The sequence below is a fragment of the Strix aluco genome, chromosome 2, assembly GCF_031877795.1.
Source record: "Strix aluco isolate bStrAlu1 chromosome 2, bStrAlu1.hap1, whole genome shotgun sequence".
Taxonomy (NCBI): domain Eukaryota; kingdom Metazoa; phylum Chordata; class Aves; order Strigiformes; family Strigidae; genus Strix; species Strix aluco.
In genome coordinates, this window is record NC_133932.1 from 73,524,403 (window position 1) to 73,548,335 (window position 23,933).

General features: G+C 36.4%; 1 protein-coding gene across 3 annotated transcripts in view; it reads right to left on the bottom strand.

Annotated features, from left to right (window-relative positions):
- The window catches only part of MYO16 (myosin XVI), a 402,721-nt gene that overhangs the window by 244,751 nt on the left and 134,037 nt on the right, over positions 1–23,933 (bottom strand). The window lies entirely within an intron of this gene.

Genomic DNA, 23,933 nt, shown 5'->3' on the forward strand with positions numbered 1-23,933 from the left:
GTTCCCTACCTGTTCCTGTCGTAATCCAGGTTTACCTGCTTACTAAGAAGCAAACTGAGACACACAAGCTGAGTTAACTCTTTTATTTTCTCTTTTTGGGTATAGAACAATCTAGAAACTATTTTACTAAATCTAGATATTGTGTGTCAGAATGTTGATTGCAGTCTTAATATTCTCATTTTAGCTCATTCCACATAAATCTTTAAGGAAGCCCCTTCTCCATGATACCACAGATTTTTAAGATATTTGGGATATAGTTAATCAATTTCTATGAGCTCCTGAGTAAACCAAGGGTTCCTGTTCCAGCACAAAAGATCAAAAAAAGCCCATGAAAAAGCAAGCTACCCCCTGAGCAGATTCATAACTAGGAGTCTACCATGCAGCTTACCTCTTTCTAAATTCTTATTTTTATTCCTCCTCCCCCTGGGCTTGACAGAGAAGAGGGATCACAAATGTTTATAAGGCAACTATAAAGATATGTAAGTTCCAGTATGGTCCATAGCAAACCGTACAATCACCACAAAGCTGCTCTAGCTTCTGTTTTGGCTTTAATGACCCTTAATGTAGCTTGCCAAAAGAAAAGAAAAAAAAGACAACATAGTCCCTTTACAGAACACAGGAGTGGGACTGATAAAAAATCATTTCCCAGATAGGGATACCTGCTACACAGCTAATCCTAGCAGCCTCTTTTCTTTTATATATCTCAAAGGAAAACAAATAAATTACAATCTCAGCTGTACAAAAGCAACTTTTCACAGCCCCTTCTTCATTCTTTTTAGGGCAGTTTCCATCACTGCAGCCTGAGGGGACACACCTGATTTTTGATTAAATGGGAATTTCAGTAAGTCATGACCGATGATTTGAGCTTCAAAGTACTATATTTTACAAATAATAAACTATAATTTCTCTCAGGCAGTTAAGTTACTCTCAGGTAGTTAAGTTCCACATCCAAACACCCAACCGTAATGGATACCAGATCAAAGCATAACTTTTACAAAATAATAAGTTTTCCTCAGTAAATTCTTATTTATTGAAACCTGAACTTTTAAAAGTATTGAAGAAATGCAAACAGCAATCTCATCATGTAGGAGTTTCCAAACTGAAAGTATTTTCTTACTTTCTTTCCAGAGTCTCTTAACAAAATAATCTGAAAAAGAATCCAAACTCCATACAGCAATTCAGAAGTAAAACCTGTGGATCACAAATCAAAAAAGTAACTGAAATGATCTAACTGCATCTATCATGCTTGCAGTTTGATGCACTAACATTCTGTGCATGCCTTACATGGTCTTGTACAGTCACAGAGAAAATGCAGCGAACAAATCCTCCTGCTCAGCTGATTTCCCCCATAGTAGGACATTGTGTTAAGGTATATTCATGAAAACAAATTCTGACAATACAAATGGGAAAACCTCTCATTTCCTTTTAAATGGCCTTGCAGAGAGCACAGCTCTGTAAACTGGGCTGGCCCAGTGCACCAGGTACACTGTCACAACCTTGAGTCAATGGTTACCTGCAGCTCATTTGAAGCAGGAGTTTCCACCTCTCACAGAGGAAAGATACTGGTGATCAGCTGTCTGCAAGCTTTGTTCGATTTCAGAGCTTTAAACTCTGTAAGAGTTGCTACTGTCTATAAACCCATGCCTGTCACATTACCAAAATTATTCTTTCACAAGAAACAGGAACTGTCTGCCATCTGGATGAGCTTAACTTGTGATATAAGTAAAGGTTTGAATTCATTTTCAGCATGCCTGATCCCACATCACAAAAGCAGAGACACAAAGCTCAATCAAGACAATACAGCCTATGTAACCAAAGCTGAATTCAGAGCCTTGTAACTGCTCTCCAGGTACATAAAATAAACTGAAGAGGAGAGATCACTTATCTCCAAAAAGACACTTTAAAGGAAATCAGGAGAAAACTCAGGGCCAAAAATTTTATGTAAATACCCTTATATAATTGCTAAAATATATGCATGTGCCCTAATATAAATTTGTGCTATGCCATTTGTGAGAGACTGAAATGTCCTATGACTGTCTCAAAGCTTGCTTGTGTCTGTGCAAACCTCCAGGAGAAGCTGCTGAGGCCTGTGAATTGGTCTGGGGGATGTCAGCCAGAGAAGCGGGAGTGTATTGAAGGATGCACCCCCCCACTTCTTTGCAGTTGCATTGTCAGACTCCGTAGATAAGCCTCAAAGGGGCAGAGGTGTGCTGACCTGGCCCCATCCTGTAGCCATTTGTGGCTCTATTGTGTCGGCCAGACCCCATGCCTGCATTGATAATGAACTGACAAGAGGCAAAGGTTCCTGCCCTGAAGCCAGATGCAACAAAACCTGTGGGACCAGAGAAAAAAAAAACTAAAGGGGAGCAGATATATTAATCAGCCGATACGATGAACTTAAAAGACAGCAGAAAATTTTCTCTGTGTGCATCTACCACTGAAGCTTGATTCGTGTGCACCCACAACCGAAGAACTGAAGACTGAGGACCAACGGGACGTTGCTGGATCCATGGTGGTGACTATTCTTGCAGCCCTATCCCGCATCCTTGCTTTATTTCCGCCTTTTCCTTCCATTCTGTCCTATCGCTACCCCTCTTCACTTCTTTAATAATAAAAAACCTGTTTTGGATATATGGCATTTGACCTCGTTTGTGTCTTAATCTCGCTCTTGGGATCGTATCGAAACCTCCCCCGACATTGGATCGGGACATTATTACTACTTACTTTTTTCCCCTCATAGTTACCAGTCAAGGAACCTCCATACGAATGCAGCTGGAAATTCACTTATCCTTGTGTAAGTAAAGTATTTCAGTTGCAGTGTGGATACAAGTTCTTTAATTCATAGCACTTCTGGCTTCCATGTTGCAGAAACAGGCACCAAAATCTGAATATACGACTTAACTCCTGGTCAAAACAGACTTTTTTGTTGCAATTTAGAAATCAGGATTTATGGATGCATGCCAGTGTGCATAAAGAACATTATAGTGTTCCAAAAATCTCGGGCATCCTAATTTCTGTGACACATTGGTTAAGAAAGGATAAAGAAATGTGCCAATACAGTGTCTGTTTATAAAAAGCATCATATAGATGTACACATATAAGGTCACCAATGCCTACAGAAATACACAGTTGTATTTGAAAACATACTTCTTGGTTGTTGAATTACTTCACACAAATAATAAAAACAGTACTTTAAAATCACCGAAGTTCCACAACCATTCTGACTATCATTTAATGTATGCATAAGGCATTTTTTCCTTAAACTAATAGAATGTAGGCAATATCAGTTCACAGAAAAGATATTCAGTAGCGTTTTAAAAAAAAAAAAAAAAGGGCTGTCATGGCACATATTGCAGACTGCTTGACAGCCATAGTCTGTTTGACTAATGCATTCAGAAGATAAAAGAATTAGCACTGATGACTGAAAACTAAAGACCAACATTTTCCCATCTGTTTGTGCACCATGGGGACTTAATTTCTGCCCATCAGCTGTAAGGCATGTAAAAGGCAAATAAAATCCCACTCAGTTCCAGTACTGAACACTTCTGATAACACTACAGAAGTATAGTATGTTTTCAATAATATCTTTCAGTGTAAAATACAACTAAGCATAGAGTTAGGAGATGAAAAGTTAAAATCTACTAACGCAGAAGCTATCAAACAAAAAATAATGTACATTTCTCAAGTTACTGCTATTTTCATGCACTAGCACTACAACATTCATGAGGATTTGGGAACAGTCTATTAATTCTAAATGCATATAGATATTTACTTAGATCTTAATTAGTTGGCAAGTCACCTTTCATGGTGATTCTTCATATTATGACTTCTAGCATACACCACCAAGGTTTCTTGGAATTTAAGGTCTTAATTTCTAAGCCAAATAAAGTCTGGTTTCATTGACTTAGGGAATTATTTATATTTTCTCTCTTCTCCCACCTAAATATCTGAAATCATGAAGTTTGATTAGAAATTGGAAGGACAGAATTATTTTTGTATATCCATTTCTGTTTCTTTACTTCCATACTTCATTCTGTATTTTTCCAACAACTTCAACTAATCATTCTTAACATAATCAAAATCTGTAGCTCAAATGCAAGGTCAGTAGCTAGATGTGAGGTCAGAGATGGGACACTTAGCCATGGCGTAGGGCAAATGAAGCTTTAGGACTTTTGGTGTGACACTGATTGCCATCAACAAGTTTGGACCATGAGCAGAACACGTTCAAGTCCAGTACTGGGGCTCCCACATAGCCATGAGTTTAAACATCCAATTCTCCAGTCTCTGCACAAAAACTTTATTCAATCAGAAATCACAGGAACCAATCTTGCTCTCAAGATATGCACTTGTCTTAATGGAAATCAATATTTCAATATTCTACCTCCTAAAAAATTTGCCTTCCATTTAAAAAAACCCCAGTATATTAAAGAGCACCTAGTGAAGAATTATATATCCATAATATTCATCTCCAAAGCCAAGAATGAGAAAACCAAAACAGTATCTGTCTTTCTTTCTTTCTTTCTTTGTTTATGGAGGTACCTCTTGGGTCAAAACTTCAAAACCTGTTGCACAGTTTTAGTGAGGGCTTGTCAGAAAAAAAGACAAAAAAAGAGAGGTATTAGGGTATCAGGAGGGTGCTAAAATCATGAAGAAGCTCCTTCTTTTTCTTAGTATGCAAAAAAAGTTTAACTGGGATAATTTTATGAATTGGATGGTCCAGTTAGATGTCACAAAAATAAGCTAAGACATACTTTTAACTCTTTTAATCAAATCATTTTCTTTGAAAGCAAGAAAAAAAATGAGAAGACATCTCAGAATATATTTTTCTCACTGTAATTTAGCATTTATACTGGAAATTGAGGTAGATTAAAGAAGTGACAATAAAGAAATTATAGCAAAATCTATTTCCATGATAGTATATCACAAAGAAAAGTTTTCTTTGCCTAGAACAGGATTCAGTTTTATTTTTAAGATACTGCAGAAAAAATGCAAAAGATCAAAATGAGGTCAACAAAAAGGGTGGTTGAAGTACAGAAGGATGGGTATTTGACTTGATATTGCTAGCTCTCAAATTATTTGGCAAGAAAATGGAATTAGAAGGGAACCTTCAAAGAGCATTGATGACTAAAGACTAAAATTTCCCCATCTGCTTGTGCACATGGGACTTGCACATTCCCCATCAGTAGCAGAGCTTATAGAAAAAAATGAAATTATTCAAGCACTGAATGCCTCTGATAACAGTATAAGAACACACTTTCTTTTCATTTTTATTGTAAGTGTAATCATTAAAAATTATGACAGGCATACAGAAAAATGATCAGTCCCCAACTCATAATACTGCAACAAAAGGTCACTTCATAAAATTATTGCCTTTCATTTTTAGAACAAATAGAAGGAGATTCTGTTTCTATTTGTGAGCCTTTTGAAAGGAGTGAGCCTTTGGAATTCCCTGTCAAAAAGTCTTTAAATCTGACATTACAGTTAGCATTAAAAGTTACTTTATAACCATTAATAAAGGTTGTAATTACATAAGGTCAACCGAATGTCATATTTTAGGAAACAAAAAGATCACTCCCTGGGGCTAGTAAGAACTGTCATTTGTGTACAACATTGGACAGTTAGCAAGGCATGGTTTTATTGTAGGCAAAATGGGGATAGGAAGCATCTTCTGAATATCAACTATAGTACTGCAAAGCACAGGGCACGAATAGTAGAATAAGACAGCAACTATTACCTTTTACTGATACGTTTCCTACTAAGTTCCATGTGTGTGTATGTATATACATGGGGAAGTAGTTGTACATACATATATATACACACTCCAAACAAAACAGCTGGGGAAAGTTCTGTCTATTAGCTTCACTCAAAGGGTTTCCGACCCTGACCAACCACTGTTGAAGGCAGAACAAACAAAACAACCACATGGAGCAGCGAAGAAAGGAAGCTCATTTTGATGGCTCAGGAAAGACTGGAAGATGATTTTGAGGAGCTAGTAGCTTTCAGGATCAATGTAAATAACATAAATGGTGGAAAATCTAACTAGGGGCAAAACCAAAGACCCTGTTTAACATGATAGTCTTCTCCTTATTCCCTCTGTGTGGGAAGCTAGTCTTTTTTTGCTGTCTATGCACACTGTCATATCCATGACTGTATTTATGCAACTTGGAAAACACAGATGCTGAATGTTCTGATTTTTGTTCTCCAGTCCATTTTGAGATTATATACACACAAGTATATAGTGTATATACTTTTACATATGTAAATTAAATATGTTTCAAATGGCACATGGAAATAAATAGCACTACTTCAGGCATAACATTAGACATTACCATTTTACTAATGCAGAAAAGAAGTCAAAGTCTACATTCATGTACAGTAAAAATAAAGAAAAATTTGTACTATATGTCTCTAGCATAAAATACAAGAGATTAAACAGTACATAATAAATTACAGCTGTGTATAGTTTCTGCAAACATAAATGCATTCATTTCATGCAAGGAACTAAGAGTACAAAACTGCTAATTTAACTCAGATTATTTGCATTTTTGTTATGAGACAGATTCATTGGGTTGATTGATAACATCAACACATTCCCAGTGTACAGGGAAGGGACTGTATAGCAGCTTAATCTGCACTCAGGGTGACACTGTCCTGCTGGTTAGTAATTAAATCCATACACTCTACAAACAAGTCATCGTGTGAAGTAACAAAGGTATTTAGGAAGCTTAGTACGCCAGTCATCTTAATACAGAAATGCCTTCTCAAAACACCAGCATGTAATTAGAGAATTCACCAGACAAGAAGATTACCCTATTATTTTCCTGTGCCTGGGTAATGGATGAAGCACAGCAGATATCAAAAACTTCAAGCCATAAAAAATAGTAACTTGCTGTATGGGACTGCAGCAAGTTACTCCCTAAAACAGCTATGAGGAAAATACACACCTCGTGCCAAATTTTCTCACCAATTATATGAAAATGAAAGCACACACTTATAAATCCTACCAAAACAAGCATAACTACAGCTGACATTTATATATTACTGGAAGATAATAAGATTCCAGGTTTATTTGCATAAAATCCTCTCAATCAATTAAAGCATATATTGGAAAAGTGTCAGAATTTTACACAAAATTGAAACAAATACTTTAAAGACATAATGCTATGTAGCCCATCAAGGTTTTATCTGTGTTTTATCAGACAAAATTTTTTACTTGCATTTATATAGTGTAATCTTAGCAGTAGATGATGAGGTGATAGGCACCTATCATCTTCCTATCACCCTGCCCAGCAACACTTGTCCATAATTATTCCCTTGTCATTCCCTGGTCTTCATCCCAAAAAATAAATTTTTCCAACTTCCAATACACTCATAATTTTAATGAACACCCTTTTTCCTAAGAAATGCAATATCAGTAATCTTGCGGTATTTATTTTAATTCAACAAATACTTCCCCATCTTTTAACATTTTGGAAAAATGTTATTTACTGTGTTTTAAAAGTTTGCAATATATCATAGTTTCTAATGACAGCAATTTGAAATGAAGGCAAGTCTGATTTGATAAACTTTGATTTTTACATAGCTGAAGATGCAGCTGTTATTCAGAAATCATATAAAAAGCCACTTTTTTTCCTGTGCTTTCATATTCCAGCTTTTATACACGTTTTCCAAAATCCTTTTAGCCTTTCATCCTTGCAGACAGCAACCACATTGTGCTCAAGCTTATTATCAAAAACAAAAAAAATAAACTACATTCAAATTTCCACTATTTTTCAGTTCACATCTTTAACTCCTACACTTCATTATGCATTCCAGTCTCATTATCTTACATTGTTCCGCACTGAACTGAATTACCTACTTTTTCACACATAGTGTACACCAATTACTCTAGATTTGGGAAGCCAGGGTTTTTCTTCACCTTTACTATTCTAATTGAAAAGTCTTCAAAAACATGTGACAACATGAGCCTTTCACTGACCCCTATATCACCTCGTTTATTACCTCCAGTAACCTTGCACTGTTAGAATTTACCTAAACCATCTGCTTTCAGTATGTAAGCCAGTTTTTCTTTTCAATGACTTTACACATCAATCTTTATGGTGGCATATCAAGATAAGCTGACCTTGAATTTTTGATAAATTGTATCAGTGTTGCATTTCCCCTACTAGCTCACTCAGAAATTCAAGAATCCAAGAAGATTCATTTGATGGTTCTTTTTTCATAGGTTCATGCTCCCAAGCCCTTCTAAATTATGCATTACAAGCCATGCCATAGTGATATTTCATTCCAATGTTCCCCAAATGAAAACACACAGAAAGCCATACAAGATTGAGGGGAGAGAGTATTGGTTTGGGGGGGTTTTCTGGTCATTGCAGGACAGCTCTATCCAAATGGTATCAACTTACCTGAAAGAATATCCTTCTCTTCTTTTTTTTTTTTTTTTTCAGAAGACAGCAGCTGACTAGATTTCTCTAAAGTCTAGGAATCACATCCACCATCCTTGCTATAGTTCTGTTTTACTAAAATTGGAGATGCTGCAAGGTTCAGTCATTTTTCTGTGAGATACTCATTTTTCTTAGCCTCAAGAAAAGGGTGATGACAAGAGATCTCAAAAGAAAAGATGTATATTTCTGGCTTATTATGGTTGTTGTGAATAACATGATTAATTACAGAAAGAAGGTAGGAGAAAGAAGGAACTGAAGGAGTGTCATCTGTATTGAATATTTAATAGTTTTCTGGAGTGTCTACATAAAAGGGCAAATGTAACCTTTCCTTACTACTGGGGGTGGAGTGACACAGATCTAGGTAGGTAAATGTCCCCATAAAATGAAATACATTATACGTGTATGTCCTGCTCCATTAGATCTAACACCAACGGTGCACTGAAAGTCATTGCAGACAAACCCACTAAGCTGCCAAAACCATCTCTTTCCTTGTAGACTTCCCTTTTCTAGACTTCAAGAGAGACAGCAATATACATTTTCTAGTAGATTTACGGCTGGCTGACCTTAATGCTAGGTTGACAGTAGTGCCTCAGTTAGTACAGATATGCATTACACGATACTAATCTAGGTCTTGCACATCCCAGGATACTGTTCTAATCACTAGACAAGTGACCTTGAAATTGTTTTTATTGTGCACCACATCAGTAAAGAATTTCTGAGCATGCACCTCCAATATATGTATATTTGTTTTTAAATTATATACATGTACCACTGTACTAATATATTATGTAGATTGTAAAACATACACAAAAATATAAATTAAAAAAGGATGAGATAAAGATGAAATAAACAAATTCTAAAAATATTTTTATTTATTAATGGTACAAAAAATCTCTTATAAATAATACTAATATTTTTAATGAGAACAATGTGATTGAATATGCTTCATTATGTTTAAAATTTTTGGTTAACACTTCATGAGACGGTGATTCAAAGATCTGCTTCTAAATTCAGTTTACTTCAATACTTGATTTTAATGCCTGTCATAGCTGGAAAAGATAGTTCACAAAGATATATGGAACCAAATGGAAAAAGAGCATCACTGGTGGTGCTTACTAAATCATGATACTAATTTTTCAACCTCATCTATCAATTAAGCAAGGGATTTTGCTGACATTTGCCTAGGAAATTTCCATCTTGCCTGCTGTCAATCAGTTGCTTTTGAAAACTAATGATAAGATGTTGCATTTTTATTTTTAACAAATGGGTTCAAAACCCACTGAAATTCTGTTTGGAACATTTTTAAACAGGTTAGGAAATTCAGTGTACAGATACAAGAGTTTTTATAGGTGAAATGTATCATTTTTGGCAACAAACTCATATAACAATGGAAACATTTCCAAACAACTCTCTTCAAAATGCTCTCCCCGGAGCATGAGTTTCTTTTGAAAAGCAGTTACTTTCCTACTCACTGTTAAACCATCACCTTTACTTTGAAAGGACAGATTAAGTGTACTTATATTTTCCAAAAATATCTGCTAGGTAGCATACTACTGACAGTGACTTTTGACTACAGAAAAGGTCAGCAAATTTGGAACATTTGTCTTTTTGTAAAAGAAAAATGCTGAACTCACCTCTAAGTTCAACAACTCTTTTAAGTGCTTTGCCATGAAATAACAAGCAAACCTCTGTGCAGTCCAAAAGAATTTCATGGTCACTCTCCATCTCATTACAAAGTATTGTAAAGATTCTGGTATTTAAAGGTTTTGGTTTTGTAAAATTAACAAAATTGATGACATCCTGTAGCACTTTGTGCGCTTCTGGGTCCAACTTCCTGGCTGCAAGCTTGCCTGTGAATGATTCAGTGAGTAAATTTCAGCTGTGGCGCCAGGTCTGTAACCTTGCCCCAGAATCCTTTATTAATCCAGTCAGAGCAGCTGCTCCATCAATGGTTACACTTGCATAGTTTTTCCATAAAACATTGTTTTTATTAAAACCATTTACTGTTGAGATTATATCTCCTTTGGCACATCTTTCTTTTAGCGGCTCAAAGGAAAGCAGCTCTTCATGTATTTCATTACTGAAACAGAATCTAGCAAATACCACAAGCTGAGACATGGGCATGTTAGAAACACCTGTACTTTCAGCCAACTGCATATCAAACCTCCCATATTGTGTAATTTGTTCTAATAATTGTTTCTTCAAATCTTCAGTAATGTTTTCTACATGTCTTCCAATTGTATTTGCGACAAAGGAGTGGCATTTTAGAGTTTGTGGTCATATTGTTTTCCGTGTATTATTTCAGCCATTTTTACTGCAGTAGGAAGAACTAGTGTGTCCCCAATAATATGTGGCTTTTTGTCTTTCAATAAAAGAAAAAGAGGCTTCTGAAGATTTATCATTAAATTTAGTGAAATTTTGTAAAATACTGTATTGAGTATTGCATGACTTTAAACATCGCTGATTAGATCTGATGACATTGGCAGTGTTTCTACCTTGTAATGATGGAAGAGCTCATACTAGGACTAGGAGAAGTGTTTGCTCTGCCATTTTCCTGTTCATTTGTGCTGTCATTATTAGCCTTATTATGTTCAATCTGTGGTTTCTTTTCAGGAATCTTTTTAAGCCACTTGTCCATTTTGTGAGGGTTAGTTTAGTTAAAACTAGTTATCCACCTAATGAGGCATACACAAACTGCAGTACTTCACAATACACTGTAAGCAGATGAACATGCAAGAGCACCACTGCCAACACCCCTGCATTGTGGAGCACCCGCTCTTCCCCCAGGACACGTCGCCCACAGTTGGTAACATGGGACCCACTGACCTATGGATGGAGTGAGGGTGCCAGCATCAATATGTATATAAAATATTAGTGAAGCTTAATTTCTTTCTTTTTTTTTAGATAAAAAATAAATAAAAATAGAAGTTCTAATACTCACAATGAATCATCTTGTGCACCTCCTGGGGGGTGCATCCACTTTGAAGGACACTATACTAGACCTCACAAATTCAAATTTTCTCATTTCCAAATATTTCTTATATTTCTATAGCTCCTGGCAAAACATGGAAGTCAGTAAGAATGAGGAACTCAGTAGGAACTGTTAAATAATTCCAAGCAAATGTCACCAAAAGATTGTCTTACAGCACGTTTTGGGGTTTTTTTGTAATTCTTTTAGTTATTTCCCTGATTAATCAAGCTCCTTCATTGGCATATTTCTCATACATCAGTCTTTTCATACCCCTTATTGAAATAATATTCAGTTTTATGAACCAATCTGCAGTCTCTCTTACAAATACTCATGAGGCACACAATTAATTACAGATCTAAATACCATTCTCAACTTATTACCAGTGACTATACATCTGATCTTTTGTGGCCTTAGGGTTTATTTTTTTGAGGAAAAAAAGTGCTTTATTATTTTTCCCTTGATTTCATATTACTTGTCCATTATGCATTTTCTTTTCAAATATCAGAAAACAGTATATGAAAAAACCAAAATTATTTCAAATACTTGAAAAACACTGATGTTTTCCTTGTAGTTAGTATGTCTAACTTCTCTTTCTGAATTATGGTTTTCTATTAACTTTTCTCCTGCCTGTTTACAGACCATAAAATTTAGCCATTATCTGTCAGGCATCAAATATCCACCACATAACTTTATTTGCTGTTGTTCACAAAAGTATAGTTTTTAATATCCTCCACATGTTACTTTATTATTTTAAGCACACAACTGGGATAATTATATCTACACAGACCTCTGAACAGATGTCATGTAAGAATGTAATACTAGAATGGATCACATTCATACATAACATATAATCTCATTCACAACTTTAAGATCAATTTTAAAGCCAATTAAGTAGGGTTTTTTGTCCCCTATTACTCCTGCATGGAATGCTGTTTTCCAACCTATGTCCCCTAACATTCAGAAAAGTTAGTTTAGTTTCTGTCTTAAGTTTATTCCTGGACATTTTATAATAATTTGTTTTCATGTCAGTAGTAACTTCAGGTTTTAATAGCTCTCTTTACCTCCTCCTCTATCCTGATATATTTACAGAAAATTTTACAACCTCTCTGTTTTGATGGTTTTTTAAAGCTAAACATATTATTTTTAGCCCCTTCTCATAAGGCTTTCTATTCCTCTGTTTATCTTTGGAGTTTTCCTTGGTACAATTGACCATTCTCTAACATGGCTGTATATAGTTCAGGTTGTCATTCCTTGTACAGTAGCAAAACCACTTTTCCCTTTCTACTGGAAACATCTCCATTCTGACAAATCCAAGAATCTCTTTTCCCTCCTGGCAGCTACATGTTTGCAACATATAATCATCTTGCAATTGACTAAAACTCAGAGGTCTTTTTGCTTATTTCCAGCTGATTATTCCTGAGTGTATCACAGAAATGTCTGTTACTCATAACTCAGAACATGACCTTGTACTTTGTGCACTTAAATTTCAACCCATTTTTATTACCGAAGTCTTCAAAGATACCCTATTCTTTCTGCATTACATTCTAATCCTCCCCCAAATTGACAAGGCATCACAGCTTTGTCATCAGCATATTTCATTATCATACTCCTATTTTGCCTCCCAAGGTTATCACTGAAAATTCTAAATAAAATAGCTTTGTAGGACCAATCCTAAAGAAACCCCAGTAACTCCCAGGCCCATAGTTTATCTCTTAATAGCTAGGCTGTTGTTGCCTTGTTGTTACCATGTTCTTGACTACCAGGAAGCTCTTCAGTTCTCTAATTTAACTTACAGTTTTTCTCATATTCCCTAGCTACTCCATAAGAGCAACTCACCCAGACCATCTTCATAGCACAAAACTATACTTACGGAAAATCAAAAGCCAGATGTTGATTTTCATTATCTTATTATTCCTTCATCCTCTTTCTCTAGGGATCAAGAGAATTACAGTGAAGTTTATCCAGAATTCCCCATCTTTGTGCATGTAGTCCACCTCTTGGCATACTTGTCCTGACCTGCACCAGCTAAAACCGGGGGTGTTATTTCTCCCAACAGGTCTAACTCTCTTTTATCTCCAGGAATTTTTATTTTCTGGAAACACTCTGTGCTAAGGACTCCAAATTACACAGATCTGCTGGTTACTAGCACTGGTGTCCCTCCCAAGTCTCCCTCCCAACCCCAAATGTTTTCCAAAATCAAAATCCAGGTACTTTCTCCCACCACGTGGAGGGGGGGTGTGTGTGTGTCGTTTAAAACCACGTCTCTTGTTAGACTGATTCCTTATTCCCATTCAAGAAATGTATTAAACAATAACCAGGACCCAACTCAATAGTCCAGGCTAACAAGCTCTAATTTGTACTTATTAATTTTTACTGGCAACTAAATCTCTTGATTATTGTTCATGTTCTTTTTCCCCCTCTTTAATAAGATAAATCTTTTAAGTTCTATCTTCTTGTAAATATACTATATTCTATATCATCTGAAACTAGTACTGAGTAGTGTTACTGTTATCCAGTTACTACAGTTCATGATGTTTCTGCTAACAGGCAGTACTTTTCTTTGAGTGGTCTTGGCCAGAAACTCCCACTGTTGTACACAGAGTTCTTGGTGATTTCTATCCATCCAGTAAGTATTTGCACTCCTCAGACAAAATCACAGTCTTATGTTTGAAGACAGGTTTTACTTTCTGTGACTACTTCTTGTGTAAAAAAACTTTGATTCGTCCCATGATTTAGCATTCTTTGTACTTTGAACTGCAGATTCTATTTCACTGGCTATTTCTTCTGTCAACTGAAGCTTATGATGCTTTTTTTTTTTTCTCTTCACATTACCCTCCTTTGATTACCAGGCTACCTCATTACCCTCATGATAGCGCTCAAAGACAAAACGCTTTCCAAAGCTGCTGTATCCAGTTTGGCTCCTGTTCTTATCTCTCCTTGGATCACTTTAGTGCTGCATCACTAGCTAGCTTCATCCCTTTTCCCAGTCTTAAAGGAGAAATTCCTACAGGTTCCCCCAAGTGATTCCATCTGGTGTTCAACAACTCATTAATAGGCTTCACTTAGATGAGTTTCATCTTACCTTAATCAGCAGTGATGAAAACAGTAAGCCAGTAGTACACACTCTCTGGAAGGTCCCTCCTACACTCATCGCACATCCACCAGCCTCCACAAATGGTGAGTGAATTCAAATAGATACCCACAAGTTTCATATAAAAAACTTCTATTTAAAGTTTCTTACAACTACCAGATATTGATAACCGCCTCTAGAAAGAGAGAAGAATCATTTTTCTTTTAGGCCACATGTTTCTTTATACTTTAAACTGTTATCCACCATCACCACCTGACCTCTAATTGTTCTTCATTATCTCCCCTTTACTGCTTCCTCTTATATTGACTCAAAGTAAGAAGTAATATTGAGCAAGACTGAGTGGGAGGACAGAATTACTTTGAGGAAGCAATTGTTTATTCTGCTTTAATTGTTTCTGAAACTATGAAAGATAAAGATCTTTCATTAAATTCTAAAGATAATGGCATTCTGATCACTCATCTCTGCTTGCTAAAATAGTCTGATGCAGTTGCAAAGAACAAGGGCAAAATAACTATGCAACTCCTGTCTGATTACATAACTTCAGATACATATCATATTGAGTATATGGGGAAGGGGAAGAGAGAATTACAGCCCCATAAGACTTCCCTTCTACTCCCACCAGTAAATCTGTTCCTGTAATTTTTTCTAGTAAAACTGTATCTGATTTTGGAAAAGGGATATTACACTAAAATCAAAAGTAGGTACCCCATAGAAAATATGCAAAAGTCTATCAAAAAAGTTGGGACTAAACCAGAAAAGATGAAATAACGAATAAATACCATAAGTGAAGAAGCAGTCAAATTTAAAACATTCAACTAATACTAGTATTGGAATCAAATCTGGCTCATTGAATAGACTCAGGTTTTACCCTGTCAGTCAAAACACGGCAATGCTGGTGGAAGGCTTTTAAATAAGTGTTTCCAAAAGCCCCATACAAAAATAGAATCTTATCAGGCTTCATGAGCTGAACAGCATCAAGGCAGTTCATGGCACTTGGATAGATGACATTCAAGCATACTCAGAAAAAAAATCTGAGGGTGATGTCCTGCCATCACCAATACCCCAGCACTATACTTAAGGTGCTGGGCTTTTGGATGAGAGCTATGAAATCTTACAGAGCACTTACTTTATTCTGTGTTTTGAAAGATAGTGGAATTGTTCAGATGGCTGAGTTTGAACTTGCATAATCATATTCTGTTTAATGGCATGTTCTCTGCAGTTTCTTCTATACTCTTTCCTTTATGCAGCATGTAATGATCTTTTTGTAGAATCCTTAAGTTTCAATACAGAGAAAGCTAAATTTTCATAATAGCTTATTTCTACTGATTGCTTGATTTGCACTGAAAATCCAAATAGCTCTTCAGTACTCTGATGAGTGAGACTTAGAAATAAAATTGACAATTTTCAATTTCCAAATTTAAATTATTTCTTATCACACTAAGATGAGGACAAACACATGCAAGTATAGAGAATCTCTGCCCTTCCAAGACAACCTAATATACCTTTGGAGGTCACAAAAGCACAGACACAGCTGTACAGTTCCCACATACACGAGATTTTTGCTTAGCACCCAGTTTGTAGTGTGATAAAAAACTGCCTTCACCCACATGTCTAATAAACAACTTCACCAGATTTTCCAACACATGGCCTGTAAGGCATGGGGTACCTCAAGCACAAGTTGAGGGAGCAAAAAGCACTATCTACCCTTGCATAATTTTCTAGTCTCTTGGTTCCTTGTAATGAGATGAAGACTGTGAAATCTCCCTTTCATCCCACTTCTTCCCTAGTAAGCTCCACACTGCACATGATCTGTTATTTGTTTTTGTTGTGGTGGCCTAAAAGACCCAGCACCCCCTGGGAACACTATCTTTGTACCAAAATCCTTCTCAATATCTCTGGCAACAATTTGAGAGCCCAAGAAAATGAGGACAAAGGAAGACAGAAGTTTCTAGATAACAGACATCCTAACAATCACAAGGACTTGAAGGAGTATGTCACAGATCTACACTTTGAGCAAGAGGCCAGACTACAAAAAGACAGAGTAGGAACAGACACAGTTGATAAAGATAAGAGAAAGCTATGTGGCTTATAAGAAAAAAGTAAAATTCAAGTCCCAGGCTGAAATTCCAGCACAGGGCTTACACTTTTCACATTTTACCAGCATGAACATTTTGACTAAAATGTTTATGTAGTATTTCTTGATACTTTAAATCTGTCTTCTACCAAATATTCTTGTAAGTGTAGTCTAGTTCTCAGTGAGAAGTTGGCCCTGAAGTTACTTGATAGGCTCTAAAATTCACATCCAGTCAACCTAGCTAAAAAATACAGCATGGATGAAATGTTTTCAATTTCAGTCCAACAAAGTTGACAATCGTGAATTCAGATAAATTAACTGGGCCCAAAACTTCTAAAACTAACTCCAAAATCACAGAAACATTTAGAGATGGCCTTTTAATGTTATGCAAAAACAAGTCCTATACTAAACTTTTTTCTTTTTCAAATCTCTCTAGATGAAATAGTGAGAGGTCTATACTGTGATGCTATCATTTCTGTAAAAATTATCCACTGAGATGAGGAAATATTAATCAATAATATATTAAGGTCTTCCCTTTGAACAACAAATCATATTGAAGGACAAATCATATGTTACTGAAAGTATCTGGTATTCTCTATATTCCTCCTATTTGACTTTTAATGTTCCATTAGTGTCATGTCATATGGTTTATTCTCATGGCATAAAGAATTTTGCAGAGGTGGATCAGCAAATTTGGATTACACATACAGTGGACAGCATTATACTGTTCAAATACTCTGTCTAACTAACACTGCTCAGCTACTGTTGGTGACTGTAAATCTAATGAATGATTCCAGCATAACTCATTTTTGTACGCTGCTGAGCACAGATTTTCCTAAGTTCTTAAAAAGAGGAGAGAAAAAATATTTAGTCTCTTTTTTTTTTTTTTTTTAACAATTGTACTTTTAGCCTTCTATGCCAGAACTGCATTTTGTGCTTCAGTTCTAGGTTCCAAAAAGCACCCAGTGAAACACATTTAATTGGTTGGCAGAGAGTAGTTACATTTGCTTTTCCTAGTAAGGTCAGTAAAAAGAATATATTAAGAATGTCTTTCTACGCCCCAATTTTTCTTTATCTACATGTAAAAATCCCTGAGGATGTAGTGCTGCTCTCTGCCATTCTAGTTAATTAACTGCTATGTTTATTACAGTAATGGTTTCAGGTCTATGAAAGAATAAATCTCCACTGTGTAAAGTGCTGTTTAAACACTAAGATACTTTCTCTGCGTTCCTCATTTCGTTTGACAAGATCTGCATTACAGATGGTGAAAATATTACATTCGTGTTGCCCACTAAAAGGTGCCTCCTGATGATGGTAAAATAAAGTGAATTACACTATAAAAATGCATTCTCACCTGCTTTCTTTTTCTCTGCTGCTCTCAACCTTAGGTCAGTCAACATCAAAAGATTCTGTGACCATTTGGGAATGAGGAGGAGGGAAAAGAACAACTCCCCAAAGCAAAACGAAAAGTACATAAAAAAAGAAAACCCGTAACTATCAACTTGTTATGTGTGAGCTCAACAGTACAGCTCAATGATGAATTACCTGTGACATGCTCTGAAATTAAAGTGCAACATCAAGTCAAAACGAAACCTGTAGTTTGTAACAATCATAGTTATCTTGAGAAAAGGAACTAAACATAGGAGATCAATACGATTGTGAACCTTTTAATAAATACCTAAACACCATGTGTCAAAAATGGAGAGAAGACAGTGGGTCAGGATCCAACTAAAGGTATCATGGAATTGCAGAGACATGAATCAGAATTTGACCACTTATATTTTTTCCATTTAATTTTGAAATGCTTTGGGGTGGAGGAACAGAGGAGAGGAAGTGGGTTGGCTGAACAGCTTGACCTCCTTTGCCTTTTTAGTGATCCAGTGCTGATTCTTAGAGCAGAGAATTCATGATAATAAATAATACTGTCAGACTGAAGAAAAATTAAGATTAAAAAAAACCCAAACAACCCAAGGTTCTACAAAGTGGTATGTTTATCTATATACCCTACTGCCCGAGTAGCCAAGGTTAATTTACTAAACTGCAACAGTATTAATGTTCTATATCTGATGGTAGTTTGAACAGTACACAACTAAAGGAAGGTTAACGACTCATATATATCAATTAAAATTATTTGAAGGTAGAAAGCATATATTGTGGAGGAACAATTAGACTGCAAGCAATGGGTGCCAGTTAAAAGCTACAGCCATTTAAAGTGATAGAGTGGACTAAACACTCTCCTCCAGCTATCAAAGCATGAGCAGTGTCCAAAAACCAGTACCTTGGACATTCTGTAACTCAGGTAGCATTTTCAATACCACAAAGAACTTTGGATATGAAGTTACAAATCTTAGCTAGTCTTTCAATTCAATATAAAAACAACTAAAGGAAATTAACGTAAAATACAATGTTGCAATGCATCCAGAGATGATGGGAAAGGAACACACCCAACCGGACAGATTGCTGTCAGCAGGTCAAGTCCTGAGCCTGCAAAAGGCGGTGATGCAAGACAGAGCAGACACTTTTAATAAATCTGGTTGCTTTTCATACTCTCTCGGAGATTTCATGTGTGCACAAATATATACAAGCCTATGCATCTTTGTTCTTAAATGAAAGGCACTTCAGCACTCTACCTGATCTGCTACAGGAGCCTCCTTCATACAACATCCACAGAAACGGTCCCCCGTTCCAAGGGGAAAATGCCCAACAGTGATATGACCAGGCAACAATTGATGAATCTGACCTTTACCACCTCATCTGCATGTATGGCAACCAGACCTCTACGGATTACCTTTGATTTCTACATTTCCTCATGTGCTAGCAGCTGCCTCGGGGGCAAGTTCTTCATTGGCTATTTAGCAGACATGGGATACATTTCCTGGCTTTACTGTCCAATGCCTGTCCCTCCCCCCGTACCCCCCTTGCTGACAGCTACAAAATGGAGAAGACATAAATATGTCCTTGAAAAGCTATACCACCTTGGGTAAAATGTTGGGATGGAAAAAAATAGCTTCAAGCATTTCATTCTGCATTTATTCCAAAAACAGTGCCTACAATTCCAGTAGTGTTCCAACAGGACACGATAGCAGATCATCACATTGCAAACAGGTACAGCCCCTCCTAGCTCTCAGTGAAAGGCATTTCAGCTAACAAGCTTTACTTCTCTTTGCTATATACCCGAGGACTGAAATAGTGAGTTACCACAGCTAAGCCGATGAATGACAAGTCCCTACCTTGTCTCAGCCAGAGAAACATGAAAACCACCAAAAGTGGGATAAAATCAGAAACTAGGCATGCTTAATTAAGTCTTCATTAATAGCCTTCTGGGAACTACATATACCCAATATTCCCTTTTTTCTATTTTCCCTTCATGAAACATTTTGAAGTCCTCACTGAGGAAACCTCCACTAGTCTCTATCACAGTTTTCCAGGAATCAGAATTTGCACAGCTCACATCTTTAAAACAGATAATATGGCACTGTCTATGTTGTAAAGTCAATCCAGAAGAAATATTTATCTAGAAGTAATTCATGAGGGTACATGAAGTGTTATTTTCTCTTCCAATTAAAAACCGTAGCATAATAGATGCTGCCTGTAGCTCACAGCAGCATCATCCAGGCTCATGCTACATATTAGACATGGCCCATGAAGCACTCTAACCTCAGGGCAAAATAATTCCTAATACCAAATGCTCACACAAAGACAGTTCAGAGTTGTGAAAAATACTTCCCTCCGACCTCAATTTCCATCTTCACTTTGTCAAAAGTTATTAAAAGCAGCATTAATGTCATGGTTCAAAAACTATTGCTTACCTAATTCCCTTCCTCTGCCACAATACTCTATTTATTTCCCACTCCACAAGGGAGAACATAAAGCTATTATTTATGAAGTTAAGGAAGTTCTGCCTTAAAAAATGCTGACCACCTAAAATGTGGGCAAATTTATCAGAACTTATTGCAAATAATATAGATAAATCAAACACTACCTGCAAAAATCCATATGGATGTAACACTGCCTACTGAAACTTTAATATATGAGATGACTTGTTTATCCCAAGTTACCAGAAGATACTTAGAAACTTCAGAAGACAGCTTGTAATAAACAGGGACTAAACCAAACAACATTCAAGTGATGGGAGATGAAAAATAGGTGTGGATATAACCCTGGGTAGAAATACTTAATAATTCTTAATTAGACTGGGCTTCTTGCAAAAACAGGCAGGGTAAATTTTATAAGTGCCCTGTATAACCCCAACTGTTTCTATTAATGTTTACAACAGCACAGCATTCAGTATTTGTGAAAATTCCCCACATTACAAGACTTTCCCCCAATACAAGAGTTTTTATAGATAGGCTTCTCTGTTCTAATTTGTTTATCATTTTAAGAGTACACACAAAATCCAAAGGATGCACAGGCTTCAAAAGTATATACATTAAACAGATTGAGGTAATACAAGAGATAAAATATCACCTTCTGGAAATTTTATCCTTTATTTGCCAACAGTAGTGACAATGTTTAGAATGGGATACTCCTATCAAACATATCTGATGACTGTGGTTAAGTAAGCAATACTATTTTAAGTACTAAGAACAGAAAATCAGGTTTATACATGTTGCATTGTACATTTATTGGACCTAATTATACTCGTAATAGAAAAGCTGAGAAAACAGACATTTCAAGCATGACAAAGGCTGTATCTCTAATATTAAATCAAATGGACCTCGGAAAACTCTAGGCATTGAAGCCAGCTGGCATGGAAGAGACCTTGTTTAGTCCAGTAAAGACTCTTAGTCTCTACAATGTGACAGCTGGATACAAACTGGTCCCTGGGACTTTCCAGCTTCAAAACCATGCCAGGGAATTGCCTGGAAGGAATCCAGATGACACACGCCAAAGTCATGCCAGAGGACATTCAAACAGTTTGCTAGTACAGATGGTTGCGGTGCAGCACCCAGGAAGACTCCTAGACACCTCTGTCTGGTTTCTAGAGCCGCTGTAGCCTCAGAGACCATCAGAATCCTAAAAGAATACCACAGAAGATCTGGCACAGATCAATGTTAAAACCAAAGTTACAGATTGGAAGAAGCAACCACAGGACACAGTAAAAGTAATTCCAGGTCCCAAACAAAGGGTTTGGTGAAGCCTATGCCATTTACAGAAGGTCAGATAGTAGCCACAGTACTTCTTTCAGATACATGGCATTAGGTTATAGTTAGCATAGTCACAGACTCAAAATCATACTACTATAACTCACTATGCTGAAGAAAATCAGAAGATTATTGAATACAGCACACTCATATATTCCATGAAGTATAACTCAACACGATGGCTTTGACTTATGAGATTCTAAATGCAATGAGTCTTAGGTCATTAAAAAAAAAAAAAAAAAAAAAACAAAAAAAAAAAAAACCACGAAACAACAACTGAAAAAACCTTTGTTTCATTAAAGTTGTCATAACAATTCAAAAGCACATTACATGTTTATGAAGAACACAACATTTTAGGGGAAGAATCTCTCCATTCAGAAATTCTATGCAATTTGGTGTGATGGAACTAGAGTCTATGCAGGAAAATCTTCAAGAGTTACCTGTTCTGATTTCAAATAAAGGTTGAAACTTAGGAATTCAGAAATGAGATGAAGCGAAGGAAGGTATCACTAATTCTGAACTGAATAAAAGATTTTATTTTTCATTTATTTTCTAATTTCATACAGGATATTATTTATCCTGTTTTCTATAAAATGAAGCATATGTGCTAGAAGAAAGAATATCTGTATATCTTAGAAAGAGCTCACATGTAACCAAGAAAGCCTGAAATAATAGCTCTAAGGTGTAATCTATCACATTAATCTCTGTGGATGCTACTTAACCTGCTGATTATGCTTTAGCATTAGCAATTAAGCACCAAGGCATTCCTAAGAAAATAACTACATTATGAAATCTATCTAACAGTCTAGTGAAATACTTCTCTAAGACGGACATTGATCTGACTTTTCTCTAGAAGAGGAGACATTTAGATTCAAGTCCTCAAAATCTCAGATGGCTCTAATCAGTATCACACTGGTTAACACACACACACCCCCCCCCTCCCATCACTGACCTAGTGTAGGCATACATATCCAGAGCTGTGTTCCCAGATATTACCTTCAAGGAGAGACATATATTTCCCTACAAGATGACAATTCTGAAGGACAAAATTTAGGCTATACTCTTTAGTGTTTCTTACTGTCTAGATGGACAGCTTCCCACACAATATTTCTGGGACTAGGACCTGGAGGACAACAAGTTGAGCATGCACCAACGATGTGCCCTTGCAGCAAAGAGGGACGTAGATTTCTTGGACTTCATTGCCAGCAGACCTAGGCACTGGTGAGAGACCACCACTGGTGAGGCACCACCGCAGGCTCCCCAGTAAAAGAAAGACATGGACATACTGGAGTGAGTCCTGCAAAGAGGCTACAAAGATGATGAAAGGACTGAAGCATCTACCATACAAGGAGAGGTTGAGGCAGCTGGGACTCTTCAGCCTTGAGAAGAGAAGGCTCAGGCGGGTCTTACCAATGTGTGTAAATACCTGATGAGGGGAGTAAAGAAGGACCCAAACTCTACTCAGAGGTGCTCAGTGAAAGGACAAAAGAAAATATGCACAAGCTGAAACACAGGAAATGGTGTTTAAACCAAATAAAAAACTTTTCTTTCTGTCCAGGTTGCCCAGTGAGTTTGTGGACTTTCCATCCTTGGAGACATGGTCCTGGGCAAGCTGCTGTAGCTGGCTCTGGTCTAAGCAGGGAGGTTGGACTAGACAATCTCCCAAAGTGATTTCATGAAAGCTGTTATCAAGTATACAGTCTTTAAAAATATTTCTCCCTTCATTTTACCTGTAACACTGAAATACCATTATAAGTATGCTAAGAAATGATGATCTACTTGCAATAACCAATTAAAAACATACAAATTTTAAAATTCTACAAATATAATAGAAAACCATAAGTTAGATTGTGAACTGTTTCAGCACTATTGTTTTAAAGAGTAATATAAAATAAACTGGGAGAAAGAGCTGCATTAATATCATGGTGTAAAACTATAAGCTGTGATCCTAGGAATGGAAGCACAAAATGAACAAAGCTGTCCTCTACAAAGGCTGAATGCATTATCTATTACTATACTGGGTAAACTCTGCTTCAAAACGACAAAGTTGTTCATGTCCACAAACATTTCTTTATGAATACGGAGTGTAATTGAGTGAATACTTGCTTTCAAGAAGGAGTTTTTTATAAGACTGTCTGTGAGCTCAACCCTTAACAGAAAGTGACTAGAAAAGAAATTATCCAAATACTCCATTTGGGACTGAGTGTTT